The following is an 18,569-nucleotide window of genomic DNA, read 5'->3' on the forward strand; positions in this document are numbered from 1 at the left end:
GGATCCGATACCTCCAGTTGGTGCTGTCGTGGACTCATTAAAAGAGCATTACCAGATGTAATCCGGATTTTCATAACTTTTTCCCCCTTTAATGTCATCCATAATCTCTAGAAATCCATTGCAATAAACTGAAGTCTTTTCAAGTAAAATAATGTGGTTGCATAAACCTGCACTCCCTACACTAAAACTTTGGTGAATCCATTGTGAATTTCTGGCAGTGTTCATTGTCTTGGGGTCGGAGTCTATCAGTGCGGTACATCTAGAATTGGCGATCTTTGCCACTCCTCCTTGCAGCAGCTCTACATCTGTCAGAATGCAGGGGGGTCTCCAGTGTACAGCGCCCTCTTCAAGTAACCACAGATTGACTCTTGGGTTCAGGTCTGTGCTCGGCTATTCCAGACTTTCATCTTCTGGAGAAGCCGCTCTCTTGGTGATTTGGAGATCTCTTAGGTCTGCTGAAAGGGGCCTCAATTGACTGATATTTAGTCCTGTCTATAATTCCCACTACCTTGACTAAAGCCCCAGATGCAGGTGCCATTAAGCAGCCCCAAGGCACAATGTTTCCCCCATAATACCTAACTGTAGGGATGGTGATCATCTAGTGATGTGCAGTGTTGGCTTTGTACCTTTTAACATTATGACCAAAAAAATTCACTTTGGTCTCCTCAAACATAACATGTTTCATGCTTTTGTCAGACTTTATAAAGGTTTGGCACAATACGGGCTGGGTTCACATGGTTTACTATGCTCCTATATCAACCCTTATTTGTACCGTCTCTCCCCACGGAGGGAGGTGGGAGGCCACAGTGTATAGGATTACCCTAATCGGGCAAACAAGGGAAGATGAACAGGTATAAATGAAAATAACAGTCATACAAAATCCACTCACCAGACAGAGTGAAGCACAGGGGAGTTAAAAGAAGGAGAAACCAAATAGCAGAGGATGAGGATGTGCATACAAACAAAAATCCAATCAACAGTCTCCAAACACCAACTCCAACCACAAACTACACCTCCAACTCCAGACCAGGTAGTATGAACTGCCAGAGGCGAGTATATATAACAGGGAGTGGCCAACACTGAGCAGCTGAGACAATCCAGGTAGGAAAGCTCCAGGAGATTCAACTGAACAGATTAACCCTTGCATTGCCAGCAAGGAAAAAAATTCATTGTTTAATAAGATGGTGACATATTTATAACCACTGCAGGAGTTCATGAAAACAGACTGTCATCTTCTGGCCCCTCTCTGTCACAGTATCCCTGTGACAGATGTGTAGACTTTCAATATCCACTGTAACTAGTGACTGGCAGTGACCAAAACACAATATCTAACTAACCGCTGGTCCTCACCAAGGACCAACACATGGAGGTTTGAACTGTAGTGATCTTGGGACTGTTTATTCAAGTAACATGATGTAGACAAGACTTGGATTGGCCAAGGTTAAGGGACATAAGTGTACAGGTGGAGTAGAAGAAAATGAAGATCATCAGGAACAGTGAGCCTTTACGCCCCCTAAATAGTATATCATGTGATCGAAAAAAAATGGAATCTAGGAAACTCACCTATTGATTATTCTGCAAAGACAGCGGAAAGCATCTGAAACAACCAGCCATAGAAATCTGGTAATGATTGTTATGTCAAAGTGCCAGTGCTTCATAGATGGGTATGGTTCTACTTTCTTTTATATTACAACTAGAGTTTTAAGGGAAGGAATCCAGTACCTAGACTCCAGATAAAGATAAGTCTACCCAGAGGTTCTTGGGATCACCGCCATCATTCTATCCAGAGGATCCTGGGATCACCATCCTCTGTACATCCGGAGATTTTGAGATGGGGTCACCAACCTCAGTCTATCTGAAGGCTCTGGGATTTACCACTCTTATTCTATTCAGAGGTTTCTAGGATCGTAGGATCACCACCCTCAGTCTGCCTGGGTTCCTGGATTCATTAAAATATATACTGGTCCACTGACGCTTGACCCAAGAATATTTTAGTTTCGAACAGCCTCTTTGGATAACAGCCACCATCTGCTGTGAAATATTATAAAGTGTATGTATACGAAAAACTTCCACTATGTGTCTCCGGTGACATTAATATATATCCCTCACATTGGGGCTCTAAGAGCAACATTATTTGTATATTTTCCCTTGAACCCCCCCCCCTTTTTTCTCTGTGAGGACAGATTATATACTAAGTTTGTCACACATTCTATGACTGTTTGAGCGCCGTTTGGAAGGTTCCTGGAATCACTAGCCTCAATCTTGGATCACCACTTTCAGTCTGCCTGAGATTCCTGGAATGGGGTCAGAACACTCAGTCCATTCAGAGGTTCCTGGGATCACCACCCTCATTCTACATGAGTTTCCTGGCAGTTTACCTGAGGTTACTTGGATCACAACCCTCATTCTACCCAATATTCCTGGGATCACCGACCTCAGTCTTCCCGAGGTTTCTGGGAACACCACCCTGTGTCTACCTGGAGATTCCTGGGATCACCACCCTCTTATCAACCGGAAGTTTCTGAGGTGGGATCACCACCCTCAGACTACTCTAGGTTTCTGGGATTACCACCCACAGTCTACCTGAGGTTCCTGGGACCTCCACACTCAATCTACCCGAGGTTCCCTTGATTGCCACCCTCAGTCTACCTCTAGATTCCTGGGATCACCACCATCTGTCCATTCAGAGGTTCCTGAGATAAGATCACGATCCTCGGTCTACCCAAGATTCCTGGGATCACCACCCTCAGTCTACCCGAGGTTCCTGGGATCACCACCCTCAGTATACCTGAGGTTCCTGTTATCCCCACCCTCAGTCTACTCTAGGTTCCTGGGATCACCACCCTCAGACTACTCTAGTTTCCTAGGATCACCACCCTCTGTCCATCTGGAGGCTTCTGTTACCCCCCAAAAACAGTCTACCCAAGGTTCCTGGGATCACCACCCTCATTCTACCTAGAGACTCCTGGAATCACCACCCTCTTATCAACCGGAGGTTTCTGAGGTGTGATCACCGTCCTCAGTCTACCTGAGGTTCCTGTTATCCCCACCCTTAGTCTACCCAAGGTTCCTGGGATCACCACCCTCAGACTATCCTAGGTTCCTGGGATTACCACCCACAGTCTACCTGAGGTTCCTGGGACCTCCACCCTCAATCTACCCGAGGTTCCCTTGATCACCACACTCAGTCTACCTCTAGATTCTTGGGATCACCACCATCTGTCCACTCAGAGGTTTCTGAGATAGGATTCCCCATCCGCAGTCTACCCAAGGTTTCTGGGATAACCACCCTCAGACTACCCAAGGTTCCTGGGATCACCACCCTCTGTCCAGCTGGAGGTTTCTGTTATCCCACCCTCAGTCTACCCAAGGTTCCTGGGATCACCACCCTAAAATCATAGAATGTTAGAGTTGGAAGGGACCTCCTGGGTCATCTGGTCCAACCCCCTGCTCAAAGCATGATTCACTAAATCATCCCAGAGAGATGTCTGTCCAGCCTCTGTTTGAAGACTTCCATGGAAGAACTCACCAAATCTCGTGGCACCCTGTCAAAAAGTTTTTTCTAATATCTAATCTGTGTTTCCTCCCATTCAGTTCCACCCCATTGCTTCTAGTCTTTCCTTGTGAAAATGAGAATAAAGATGATCCCTCTACACTGTGACAGCCCTTGAGATATTTATAGACAGTAGTGTTGAGCATTCCGATACTGCAAATATCGGGTATCGGCCGATATTCGCTGTATCGGAATTCCGATAGCGAGTACCGATATTTTTTCAATATCGGAATCGGAAGTTCCCATAATGCAAAGAGCCACTGCTGTGACTCTGATTGGCTGCCGAAATGACGTCATCATGATGCGCGGTCTGTGCGCGTCATGATGCGCCGTCAGTTCGGGCCTTCCGGGGGGGTCTATGCCGACTGCCCGGGGTTCTGTACCGGCCTGCCGGGGGTCTGTGCCGACTGCCCGGGGGTCCGTACCGGCCTTCCGGTGGTCTGTGACGACTGCCCGGGGGTCTGTACCGGCCTTCCGGGGGGCTGTGCCGGCCTGCCGGTGGTCTGTACTGACTGTCCGGGGGTCTGAGCGGACTGCCGGGGGTCTGTACCGACTGTCTGGGGGGCTGTGCCGGCCTGCCGGTGGTCTGTACCGACTGTCCGGGGGGCTGAGCGGACTGCCGGGGGTCTGTACCGGCCTGCCGGGGGGCTGTGCTGGCCTGCCGGTGGTCTGTACCGACTGCGGGGGTCTGTACCGGCCTGCCGGGGGGCTGTGCCAGCCTGCCGGGGGTCTGTGCCGACTGCCCGGGGGTCTGTGCGGACTGCCGGGGGTCTGTACCGGCCTGCCGGGGGTCTGTACCGGCCTGCCGGGGGGCTGTGCCGACTGTCCGGGGGTCTGTGCAGGCATCGTCCGATGGGACTACAAGTCCCATCGGGCGATGCCTGCTACCATGATGGTGATTGACACATTAGCCAATGATGGGACAGTAGTAGTCCCATCATCCGGCCGATGTGTTGAATGTAAGAAAAAAAAAAACATACTACATACATACTGCATGCTACATACGTACTGCATACATGCAACATATATACTACATGCATGCAACATGCATACTACATATATACCACATATACCGGGGTCTGTGCCGACTGCCCGGGGGTCTGTACCGGCCTGCCGGGGGTCTGTGCAGGCTGCTGGGGGCTGTGCCGGCCTGCCGGTGGTCTGTACCGACTGTCCGGGGGTCTGTGCAGGCTGCGGGGGTCTGTACCGGCCTGCCGGGGCGGCTGTGCCGGCCTGCCGGTGGTCTATACCGACTGTCCGGGGGTCTGTACCGGCCTGTAGTATATATGTATGTTGCATGCATGTAGTATATATGTAGTATGTATGTTGCATGTAGTATATATGTAGTATGTATGTTGCATGCATGTAGTATATATGTAGTATGTATTTTTTTTTTTTACATTCAACATATTAGCCGGATGATGGGACTACTACTGTCCCATCATTGGCTAATGTGTCAATCACCGTCATGGTAGCAGGCATCGCCCGATGGGACATCGGACGATGCCTGCACAGACCCCCGCAGCCTGCACAGACTCCCGGACAGTAGGCACAGCCCCCCGGCAAGCCGGTACAGACCCCCGGCAGTCCGCACAGCCCCCCGGACAGTCGACACAGCCCCCCGGCAGGCCGGTACAGACCCCCGGCAGTCCGCTCAGACCCCCGGACAGTCGGACAGACCACCGGCAGGCCAGCACAGCCCCCCGGCAGGCTGGTACAGACCCCCGGCAGTCCGCTCAGACCCCCGGACAGTCGGTACCACCGGCAGGCCAGCACAGCCCCCCGGCAGGCCGGCACAGCCCCCCGGCAGGCCGGTACAGACCCCCGGGCAGTCGGCACAGACCCCCGGACAGTCGGCACAGACCACCGGTATATGTGGTATATATGTAGTATGCATGTTGGATGCATGTGGTATATATGCAGTATGTATATACAGTCATATGTTAAAGTTTGGGCACCCCAATTAATGTTAACCTTTTTTCTTTATAACAATTTCAGTTTTTGCAACAGCTATTTCAGTTTCATATATCTAATAACTGATGGACTCAGTTATATTTCTGGATTCAAATGAGATTTATTGTACTAACAGAAATTGTGCAATCTGCATTTAAACAAAATTTGACCGGTGCAAAAGTATGGGCACCTCAACATAAAAGTGACATTAATATTTCGTAGATCCTCCTTTTGCAAAAATAACAGCCTCTAGTCACTTCCTGTAGCTATTAATAAGTTCCTGGATCCTGGATGAAGGTATTTGTGACCATTCCTGTTTACAAAACAGTTCCAGTTCAGTTAAGTTTGATGGTCGCCGAGCATGGACAGCCCGCTTCAAATCATCCCACAGATGTTCAATGATATTCAGGTCTGGGGACTGGGATGGCCATTCCAGAACATTGTAATTGCTCCTCTGCATGAATGCCTGAGTAGATTTGGAGCGGTGTTTTGGATCATTGTCTTGCTGAAATATCCATCCCCTGCGTAACTTCAACTTCGTCACTGATTCTTGCACATTATTGTTAAGAATCTGCTGATACTGAGTTGAATCCATGCGACCCTCAACTTTAACAAGATTCCAGGTGCCGGCATTGGCCACACAGCCCCAAAGCATGATGGAACCTCCACCAAATTTTACTGTGGGTAGCAAGTGTTTTTCTTGGAATGCTGTGTTTTTTAGCCTCCATACATAACGCCTTTTTGTATGACCAAACAACTCAATCTTTGTCTCATCAGTCCACAGGACCTTCTTCCAAAATGTAACTGGCTTGTCCAAATGTGCTTTTGCAGACCTCAGGCGACTCTGCTTGTGGCGTGCTTGCAGAAACGGCTTCTTTCGCATCACTCTCCCATACAGCTTCTCCTTGTGCAAAGTGCGCTGTATTGTTGACCGATGCACAGTGACACCATCTGCAGCGAGATGATGCTGCAGGTCTTTGGAGGTGGTCTGTGGATTGTCCTTGACTGTTCTCACCATTCTTCTTCTCTGCCTTTCTGATATTTTTCTTGGCCTGCCACTTCTGGGCTTAACAAGAACTGTACCTGTGTTCTTCCATTTCCTTACTATGTTCCTCACAGTGGAAACTGACAGGTTAAATCTCTGAGACAACTTTTTGTATCCTTCCCCTGAAAAGCTATGTTGAATAATCTTTGTTTTCAGATCATTTGAGAGTTGTTTTGAGGAGCCCATGATGCCACTCTTCATAAGAGAAGCAAATAGGAGAAATACTTGCAAGTGGCCACCTTAAATACCTTTTCTCATGATTTGATACACCTGGCTATGAAGTTCAAAGCTCAATGAGGTTACAAAACCAATTTAGTGCTTCAGGAAGTCAGTAAAAATAGTTAGGAGTGTTCAAATCAAGAAAATGATAAGGGTGCCCATACTTTTGCACCAGTCAAATTTTGTTTAAATGCAGATTGCGCATTTTCTGTTAGTACAATAAACCTCATTTGAATCCAGAAATATAACTGAGTCCATCAGTTATTAGATATATGAAACTGAAATAGTTGTTGCAAAAACCAAAATTGTTATAAAGAAAAAAGGTTAACATTAATAGGGGTGCCCAAACTTTAACATATGACTGTATGTTGCATGCATGTATCATATATGTTGCATGTATGTAGTATGTATTTTTTTTTTTTTTGTACATTCAACACATTAGCCGGATGATGGGACTTCTACTGTCCCATCATTGGCTAATGTGTCAATCACCGTCATGGTAGCAGGCATCGCCCGATGGGACTTCTAGTTCCATCGGACGATCCTGCACAGACCCCCGCAGTCTGCTCAGATCCCCGGACAGTTGGCGCAGACCACCGGCAGGCCGGCACAGACCCCCGGGCAGTCAGTACAGACCACCGGCAGGCCGGCACAGACCCCCGGGCAGTCGGTACCGACCACTGGCAGGCCGGCACAGCCCCCCGCAGCCTGCACAGACACCCGGACAGTTGGTACAGACCACCGGCAGTCCGCACAGACCCCCGGGCAGTCGGCACAGACCCCCGGAAGGTCCGTACACCCCCCCAAGAGACTGTACAAGGACAGAAAAGGGTTTTTCTTATTCCGATACCGGAAGTCCCATAGACTTGAATGGGACTTTCGGAATCGGCGATACCCGATACTTTTTTCGTATCGGGCCGATACCATCCGATCCGATATTTTAGGGTATCGGATGGTATCGCTCAACACTAATAGCTGTTAAGTCTGCTCTCAGTCTTTTTTGCAAGCTAAACATTCCCAAATCCTGTAACCGTTCTTCAGGACATGGTTTGCAGACCAGTCACCATTCTGGTCGCTCTCCTCTGAACTTGCTCCAGTTTGTTGATGTTATTCCGTCCTCTGCTAAATGCACGGGGTTCATATAGCTTATACGGGTAGCTAAACCGCTATACCGGGGGTCCAACAAGAAGACTGTAGGCTGAATCTGTTTATTGAACGCGATGGTATATAGATGTACGGTGAAACTACAAATAAGACATACAATGCAATGAATCAGTACGGATACATAAAATACATATATACAGACTACCTGCGCTAACAGCTAACCAGGGGAGCTGACTAAGGAGGGTGATCTAGGACAGAATTAGATGAAATAGGGCGATTACGTACCGACGACGCTGACACAAGGGGAGGTGGAGAAATGAGATGTCCACATGAAGCAGGTTTGGCAGAAATGGCCGACTGGACAGAGAAAGGGGGCAGTCTTGGACCATGATGCCTTGCAACTTACCCAGGGTGCATTGGGAATTGGAGGGAAATCAAGAATGAAAATGAAACTAAGGTACAGAATAACACTAGAGTTATATCTTTTGGCCACTAGATGGAGCTAAGGGAACAATAAACATTAAACTGTATGGCAAACTGAGCATTATAACTGAATTTATGTAATGGAAATAAACAGTTAAGAGTCATTATTTGTGTCGGAGACAACACTCCCCGTCTGGCATTGAACAGATGCCACCATTCTTATCCTCTGAAGACAACAATAACACCAGCTCAGTCACTGGTCTGGAGAATGTCTTGGGTCCATCTCCTTTGGCCATCCTCAGTTCGACTTTGCGGACATGGCCATCTTTACTCGGAAATGTAGTAGTCACTAGTCCAAGTGGCCACTGGTTCTGATGGGCCTGGCAGTCTTTAACAAGGACGAGGTCACCAATTCGAAGATTAGGCCTAGTAGATTGCCACTTTGTCCGTGGCTGCAAGGTAGACAAATATTGTTTGCACCACCTGTATTGGCAAGACTTTGTACCTGCCTCCATTGGCGCTTGTAGAGGTCCTTAGCGTCGAATCCTCCTGGAGGTACACTGGATAGTCCTGTTTTCTGGGTTAGAAGAGTAGCTGGAGTCAGTAACAAGGGCTCCTCAGGGTCATTAGGAACTGGAACCAAGGGCCTTGTGTTGATTATAGCCTGGGCTTCTGCCATGAAGGTGGTTAGACTTTCGTGGGTAAGTCTCGCTGCTCCTTCCTGAAGAAGAGTAGAGTCAAGAATTCTTCGTACTAGACCAATCATTCGTTCCCAAGATCCACCCATGTGTGAGGAGTGAGGTGGGTTGAATGACCAGGTGCAACTTTGGTCACTGAGGTACTTATCGAGAGTCTTATGGTCTAAATTTGAAGGTATGCCCAATTCCTCTGCTGCACCAATGAAGTTGGTACCTCTGTCTGAACGTATATGCTTGATAGGACCACGGATGGCAATGAAATGTCTCAAAGCGTTGACGAAGCTTGAGGAGTCAAGTGACTCAATGAGCTCTATGTGGACGGCTCTGACTGACAGGTAAACATGACGGCCCAACGTTTACTATTGGCTTGTCCGCCTCTCGTATGATGAGTAACAACTGACCAAGGTCCAAACACATCGAGACCAACGTTGGTAAAAGGAGGGTCTGGGCTGAGTCTATCTGCTGTTAGGTCAGCCATCTTTTGTGTTTGAGTGGAACCACGAAGCTTACGGCAGGTAATACATTTGTAGATGACACTACAGATGAGTTTCTTTGCACTGATAATCCACAGGCCAGCAGTTCTGATGGCTCCTTCTGTGAATAGTCTTCCTTGGTGTTTGACCAGATTGTGGTAGTGTTGCACGATTAGGTAAGCAACATGATATTTTCCAGGAATGATAAGAGGGAATTTCTCCTCAAACTCTATTTCAGCTTCTTTGAGGCGACCTCCTACTCAGCAGGCCGTTGTTGTCGATGAATGGGTCGAGTTTCCTCAATGAGCTGCTCGCAGGCATTGAAGTTTTGTTAATGAGACATTGGATTTCCACAGAGTAGGTTTCTCTCTGAACTTTAAAGATGATGTGGTTTCTGGAAGATTCCAAGTCGGAGGTAACATAGGTGTTTTTACAAAGATGCCAACCTTTACATTTTTCTGTGTCACAAGCTCTGGTGGTCTTGAACGAGCGAGCTATATGAGTCAAGCAGGTAATGGCTCGATTAAGTGACTTCCAACTTGAAAATTTGTCAAATCTGTGGGATCCAAGCTGAATATTAGAATCCATTCTTTGAAGTGTGGACACAAGAGGGCGGATTTCAGCATCTGAGTCCTCTCCTATCAGTTCAAAGGTGTCTGGACAACGTTCCTCAGTGTACAATAGTTTTGGTCCTGAGAGCCATGTTGTGCTCTCTAGTTGACTTGCGTCAACTGCTCTAGTTGCATGATCTGCAGGGTTTTGGTCTGTGGGGACATAATGTCACTGTTTTGGATGAACTCATCTCCTAATTCGTAGCACTCTGTTGTTGACATAAACGTAGAATCACCTGGTTTCATTGTGGATGTATCCCAGGACTACCTTGCTGTCTGAGTAGAATTTGGCTTGTGTCAGGTCGATATCCATCTCGGATGTGATGAACTCTGCTAACTCGACGGCTAAGACTGCAGCACAAAGTTCTAACCTTGGTATGGTGTGATCTGGTTGTGGAGCAAGTTTGGCTTTCCCCATGACGAATCCAATGTGGCTTTGACATTTGGAGTCCACAGTTTTAAGATAAGCAACAGCAGCAATTGCTTTGACAGAAGCATCTGCAAATACATACAGTCTTTGGCTCTGTATCTCTGTAGACGGCACAGGGGTGTATGGCCTTGGCACATTGAGGTTGGAGTGAGCTGCTAAAGAGTTCTTCCATGCTTCCCACTGGGTTTTCTTATCAGGTGGCAGAGGTGCATCCCAATCAGAAGACTCCTTGGTTAAGTTTCTTAGTATGGCTTTGCCTTGGATAGTAACGGGAGCTGCAAAACCTAAGGGATCGTACAGGCTGTTGATAGTAGACAGGACACCTCTGCGTGTGAAAGGCTTTTCTTCCTGGCTGACCTGAAAGGTAAAAGTGTCTGACTGTAGATTCCAGAGAAGCCCGAGGCTGCATTGCATTGGTGTAGGGTCTGACCCTAGGTCCAAGTCTCTGAGACCGTTACGCAAGTCTTATGAAGGGAATGCTTTCATGAGTTCTTGGCTGTTTTAGGCTGTTTTGTGAAGCCTGAGGTTAGAGCAAGCAAGCATCTTCTGAGCTCTCCTGAGAAGACTGATGGCAGTCTCATTTGAAGGCATGGCTTTCAGACAGTCATCAACATAAAAGTCTTTCTCTATGAATTGTCTGACATCTGACCCATATTCTGCTTCTCCTTCTAGAGCTGACCTTTTGAGTCCATAGATGGCGACTGCAGGAGAAGGGCTATTGCCAAAGATGTGCATTCTCATGCGATACTCTGTGACTTCTTTAGTAGGATCATTGTCTCTGTACCAGAAGAATCTTAGGAAGTTCCTGTCTCTCTCTCTCACAAGGAAACAGTGGAACATTTGCTGGATGTCAGCGATGAAGGCGATGGAATCCTTACGAAAGCGCATAAGTACTCCCAGTAGTTTGTTATTGAGATCTAGTCCTGTCAGTAGAACATCATTCAGGGAGACATCATCAAACTTAGCACTGGAGTCGAACACCACTCTAATCTGGCCCGGTTTCTTAGGGTGGTATACTCCAAACATGGGTAGGAACCAGCATTCTTCAGAGTCTTTGAGAGTGGGAGCTAGTTCTGCATGGCAGTTCTCAAATATCTTTGACATGAAGGAGAAGTGATCTCTCATCTCTGGCTTCTTTTGCAGATTGTGTTTGAGAGAGGAGAAACGTTTGAATGCCTGATCTCTGTTGTTTGGTAGACGTGGTCTGTGGGTTCTGGAGGGAAGAGGTGCGACCCAGCTGTTGGTCTCATCTTTTACGAGCCCTTTGTCCATTACCTCCAAGAACAGCTTATCCTCTACCGACATTGCTACTTGGGTTGTCTTGCTTAGTCCTTTGGAAGACTGTGCACCCCAGCTGATCCTCATAGCTTCCTTACACCATATCGCTGTCATGAGTAAAGTCTATTGGTAGTTGGATGCTGTGTGGTAGTTCCTTGACATGGAACTCGTTGTTGCAAGGTTGAAACAGAGATGGGCGCCCTTTCTCCAGTGTATTTGTTAGCATGCTTGTCACAGAAGATGGGGTGTGCATGTGTCCCAAGCATACGTTTCCTATTATGACCCATCCTAGGTCTAGCTTTTGGGCATAGGGAGCATTGTTGAGTCCATTGATATGACTTCTCACTTTATGAACCTGTAGGATGTCTCTTCCCAACAGCAGTATTATCTGTGTCAGAGGGTCGAGTTCCGGTATGAGGTGTGCTATGCGTTTTAAGTGAGCATGATGGATTGCCTCATCTGGTGTAGGGATTTCAGACCTGTTGTCTGGGATCTGATTACACTCGATGATTGTAGGTAGTGGCAGACAGAATAGTCCGTCTAAGGACTCAATTTGGTAGTCAGTGGCTTTCTCGCCCGTTGTTGACACAGTACCTGCACATGTCTTTAATGAGTAAGGAGTGCTTGGTCCTTTAATGTTGAATAGGTCAAAGAATGTTGATCTGGCCAGGGATCGATTACTTTGATCATCCAAGATAGCATACAGTCTCTCAGCTTTGTCTCTATGGTGCTTTGGGTACACTCTGATGAGGCATATTTTTGAACAAGACCTACTGTGTATTGTCCCTTTACATACTTCAGTACATTGTGAAATGATCTCTGGCGTAGCTGCATCGGTGCTCTTTTCCTCCCCACCATGCTCACTGTCAGCTGGCGTATTTTGCGCACACCATGGAGCTGGGCCAGGGTGTAGGGCAGTATTATGATCTGTGGTACCACATTCTGTGCATTTTACACTGACCTTACAATCCTTGGCGAGATGAGTGGTGGATGAGCAGCACTTGTAGCAGATACCGTTCTCTTTCAGGAAGCTTCTGCGATCCGGCATAGATTTTCCTCTGAAGGCTCTGCATTTCAGGAGAGGATGAGGCTTCTGATGAAGCGGGCACTGCTTGTCAGGTTCTCGTACCGTTGTCTCTGATTGGGAGCAGCCAGCAGACCTGTAATTGGAACTTGGAGAAGAAACATTAGTCTTGTGCACTGCCACAGATGTTCTGCCTGGAATTGCAGCTGGTGGTGGTGCGGCATATGACGTAAAGTCAAAGCTGGGATCATTTCTGATTGCCTCTTGTTCGTGTATAAAGTCTACAAAAACGGAGAAGGGAGGGAATGAAACACTGTGTTTGTATTTGTACGTGGAGCCACGTGTAAACCACCTCTCCTGTAGATGGTGGTGCAACTTTTGGACTATAGGGTTAACACCTTTGGCTGTGTCGAGGTATGCAAGGCCCGGTAGGTCACCATCACATTTGGCAACTAGGACCTCTTGTAGCAGGTCACCTAGCTCTCAAGTTTTGGGAGACCTTTGTTAGATATTTTAGGAAAGTCATCGATTCTTTTGAACAAGGCTCTCTCAATTACCTCTGCAGAGCCGTAACACTCATCTAGCCTCTTCCAGATCTCTTTAAGGCCTATAATAGGGTGGTTTATATTAATGTCTCTGATCCTTACTGCGTGTTTGACTGACTTTTCTCCCAGGTATTTGACTAAGAGGTCTATCTCTTCCCTATTTTTTAGCCCCAAGTCTCTGGTAACATTTTGGAAGGAAGCTTTCCAAGCTCTGTAACCTTCAGCGTGGTCAGTGAATTTCATGAGTCCCTTGGCAACTAGATCACGTCATGTGAAGATCCTAGCAAGTTCTGATGTGAACCAGTTGTCAGCAGAGTATACTGGTGATGTGTCACCCTGATAGTTATGTGAGGTGCGTTCATACCTGTTAGTATCCTCAGGGTGGCGCCAGCCGGTATATTGTTTCGGTCTGACATGCGGTGTGTCAACAAGGTGATTCACGTTCGTTACCTGGTGAGGGGCAAGGAAGACAGCAGAGTTGCTTTGCTTCACGTTTTCCTGGAGCTGAGCCTCATGATGACTCTCACTCGTTTCTATGACGAGCGTCAGCTTACGCTGAGTCGTTTTCCTTTTTAGAGTGGACCCTCTGGGCCGTGGCACCCACCCACCTAGGGCAAGCTGACCTAGTGAGAATCCACCCCCTATACAGGGAGTGTCAGGGGCAAGACCAAGGGGGTGAGCCACCACAGCAGCTGGACCAGACAGCCGGCTCAGGGAGACACTCTTGAGTGTCAGGCAACAGGACGGGCAGGATACGAAACATAAAGCAAAGTCACGGTTTCTACAGCAAACGTGGTTACACACTTTATTCAGGTGCAAGGCATAAACAGGGAATCAGGTGCAGGGCACAAACGGTGAGACACGGCAAGATGCGTGCAAGGGCACGCCAAATGTTCCAGACATAACACATGCAGAAAACATACCAGGGTTCAGGGCAGGGTACGTGTTAGGGATCACACCAGAGTTCCTAGGAAGGATGCGTGCTAGGACACGCTAGAGTCCAAGACAAGGTGCGTGCTAGGAGACACGCCAGAGTCCAAGGCAGAGTGCGTGCAAGGAGACACGCCAAGGTCCAAGACAAGGTACATGCAAGATGGTAGGCAAAGGCACGCTGGCATCGGACTCCGGACATCTGGCAACGATCGACATGATCAGGGCATCAGGCCGCATTCATCAGGCTTACGATCTCTAGCAGCGAGCGGCAGGTTCCGAGCATCCGGCAGGCAAACCAGGGTTCCATGCAAGGAGACCAGAACACGCCATGGTCAGACTCGAGGGAGGAGGCCTGCGCGTGCAGAGGGACATGCCGGGGTCAGGCAAGACAGAGTCCTGCGCGTGCAGAGAAGCACGCCAGGGTCAGGCGAGGCAGAGTTCTGCGCGTGCAGAGAGGCACGCCAGTGTCAGGCGAGGCAGAATCCTGCGCGTGCAGAGAAGCACGCCAGGGTCAGGCGAGGCAGAGTCCTGCGCGTGCAGAGAGGCACGTCAGGGTCAGGCGAAGCAGAGTCCTGCGCGTGCAGAGAGGCACGCCAGGGTCAGGCAAGGCAGAATCCTGCGTGTGCAGAGAGGCACGCCAGGGTCAGGCGAGGCAGAGTCCTGCGCATGCAGAGAGGCACGCCAGGGTCAGGGTTAAAGGACAGGGTTAGGGCCTGTGCGTGCAAGAGGGCACGACAGGGGACATGGCAAAGCCTGCGCGCACTTGTACAGAAGCACGGGGAGGTATGCCATGGGCAGGCGAGGCCTGCGCATGCTATAGAGAGCACGTAGAGCACAGTGCAGAAACAGTGTGAGGTGAAAGGGAGCACAGAGAGCACGGCTGGGGCACTGGCTAGCTGATCGGGCTGCGGCACTGACAGATGGGCAAGACTCCAGCGAACCCGGCTGAGGCATGGCAGGCGACACAGTTATCACTGACCGATGAGCACGGCTGAGGCACAAGCAGGCGGACACGGCTAGGGCGGGTACGGCTGAGGCCCAAACAGGAGGCTAGGAAGGCCAGGCGCATGCAAAGAGCACACGAAGCAATAAGGCAAGGTGAGACGAGAAACAACATAGAGCTTAGGCAGAGTACGGAACAAGGAACGGAAGCATAGGCAGAAACATGGAATCAGGTCAGAGCAAGAACAGAGCTAGCAGCGGAGCGTAGGCTGAAGCCCAGAGCCGGGCCAAGGCAGAGCCTTGGGATTAGCCTAGAAATGTGCAAGAGAGCACAATAGGAAAGAGTCTAGCAGCGGAGAGTAGGCCGAAGCCCAGAGTCGGGCCAAGGCAGAGCCTTGGGACTAGACATGGAAAAGAGCACCAAAAGTAAGAGAGGAGGAATGGTGCGTGTGCCAGGGAGCACTACAGAGCACCATAGGAGAGAGAGCGAGGCAGAACAAGCAAAGACAGAGACTATAGGGAGGAACAAGACAGAGCAAGGCAAGGTACGGAACAAGGAACGGAAACTAGACTGGAGCACAGAACGAAATCGGAGCAAGGGAGGACTACAAGGCAAAGCAGAGCAGAGAAAACATGGCACGAAGTACAAACACTAGACAAGGCACGTGACACGAGACGGAGTACAAGCACGGAGCATGTGCAGAGACGCACGATAGAGGGAGCGACCCAGCAGACCAAGCAGCCATGCAGGGAAGCAACACAATACTCAGGACCTGAACATAGGAAGGGGTGGTCTGATATAGGGCATAGCACCTCCACTTCCGGGTCAGGACCAGTGGAGAACTTCCAGTTGAGATCCTCCAGGATCACAGGGAGCAGTCACATGATCAGGATTCCAGACATGCAGGGATGATTGCAGAACCAGTGCTGAAACCTAGGCAGGTCACATGATCAGAATTCCAGACATGCAGAGATGATAGCAGAACCCGTGCTGAAACCTAGGCAGGTCACATGATCAGAGTTCCAGACATGCAGAGATGAATGCAGAACCAGCCACTGCTGGAACATAGGAAGGACACATGATCAGGGGTTCTAGACATGATGAGACGATCACAGAAGGCAGAGCAGAAACGCAGGCATCCCGCAGCTCAACAGTCATGAGGTGAGTGTGCACACTGCTCTAGGGAACATGCAGGATAGCAGACATGAGATGCGCGTGCACACCGCTCCAGGGGTCATGAGGCAAAACAGACATGGCGGACATGGCGAGCATGACAGTTTCACTGATGTGTCGTGATCTTGGTTATAGTTTGGATCAGGAAGTTCATTAACATATTGAGATGTGCGTTGTGGTGAATCTTGCAGCGGCAACTTCAGACTTGACGTACTGCTGCGACTGCAGCTCAGGGTTGTGTGCGGCTTCCAGTGCTTCTGCCTCTGCCAGTGCTGCAGCAGCCTCTCTTTTTACTGCTAGGCTCTCTAAGGCGGCATCCACACGTGCCTTCTCTAACTGCGTCTTTCTCTCTTGCTCATCTCTTTCTAAGCGTGACTTCTCGCTTTCTATGCGTGACTTTCTCTCGATCTTCTAAGCGTGCTTTCTCTAATTTAAGTTCCATCTCTTCTGCAACAAAGCTTGCTCGCATTTTGGCGGCTTCAGCGTTTGCGCGGGCAATGGCGACCGCGCTGCTGATAGATACAGTCTTTGAGGAGACAGATGTAGCTGATTTTGTCCTGTGTGATTTGTGGGACATGGTGTCTTAGACGGATGCTTGGCTGAGCAGAAATTGCTGTAGTTGTGTAAGTCTCTGTGTAGCCGGTGACTTGAATCTCACTAGATGGATTTCTGCAGCATCACTAGTTCCTGCAGAATGGATGAAGGGGTGTCTTTTTCCTGAATAGCACTAGCTGGATTGCGCTGTGTAACTGACCTCTGCAGAATGGAAGGTTGTTCTCTCTGTATTCCTACTAGCTGGACAGCCGTTGTTTCACTATTCCGTCAGCTAAATGCACGGGGTTCATATAGCTTATACGGGTAGCTAAACCGCTATACCGGGGGTCCAACAAGAAGACTGTAGGTTGAATCTGTGTTTATTGAACGCGATGGTATATAGATGTATGTCTTATTTGTAGTTTCACCGTACAATGCAATAAATCAGTATGGATACATAAAAATACATATATAATATACAGACTACCTGCGCTAACAGCTAACCAGGGGAGCTGACTAAGGAGGGTGATCTAGGACAGAATTAGATGAAATAGGGCGATTACGTACCGACGACGCTGACACAAGGGGAGGTGGAGAAATGTGATGTCCACATGAAGCAGGTTTGGCAGAAATGGCCGACTGGACAGAGAAAGGGGGCAGTCTTGGACCATGATGCCTTGCAACTTACCCAGGGTGCACTGGGAATTGGAGGGAAATCAAGAATGAAAATGAAACTAAGGTACAGAATAACACTAGAGTTATATCTTTTGGCCACTAGATGGAGCTAAGGGAACAATAAACATTAAACTGTATGGCAAACTGAGCATTATAACTGAATTTATGTAATGGAAATAAACAGTTAAGAGTCATTATTCATGTCGGAGACAGAACAGATGTCTTTCTTAAAATTTGGTGCCCAAACCTGGACACCATTATTCCAGATGAGGTCTGACCAAAGAGGAGTAGAGGGCAATAATGACTTCACGTGATCTAGACTGTATGCTTCTGTTTATACATCCCAGAATTGCATTTGCCTTTTTTGCTGCTGCATCACACTGTTGACTCATATTCAGTCTGTGATCTATTAGTATACCCAAGTCTTTTTCACATGTGCTGTTGCTTAGCCCTATTCCTCCCATTCTGTATATGCTTTTTTATTGCCCAGATGTAGTACTTTGCATTTTTCCCTGTTAAAAACTATTCTGTTAGTTGCTGCCCACTGCTCCAGTTTATTTATATCTTTTTGAATCCTCTCTCTCCTCTAGTATTAGCTATCCCTCCTAGCTTTGTGTCATCAGCAAATTTAATCAGTTTACCCTCAATTCCTTCATCAAAATCATTGATAAAGATGTTGAACAATACAGGGCCCAGGACAGAGCCTTGTGGTACCCCACTTGAGACATTCTTCCAACTGGATGAGCACCCATTTACATGCACTTCTGTCATAGAAGGAAATTAAGTTAGTCTGACATGACTTATTAGTTACAAACCCATGCTTCTGACTCTGTTTAATCACTTCATTCTTATCCAGATACTTACATACATGTTGTTTAATAATTTGTTCAAAGATCTTTCCTGGTATAGAAGTCAGACTCACCGGCCAATAGTTCCCTGGGTCCACCTTCTTTCC

The sequence above is a fragment of the Dendrobates tinctorius genome, unplaced genomic scaffold (assembly GCF_039654945.1).
Source record: "Dendrobates tinctorius isolate UK_male_01 unplaced genomic scaffold, ASM3965494v1 ptg000332l, whole genome shotgun sequence".
Taxonomy (NCBI): Eukaryota; Metazoa; Chordata; class Amphibia; order Anura; family Dendrobatidae; genus Dendrobates; species Dendrobates tinctorius.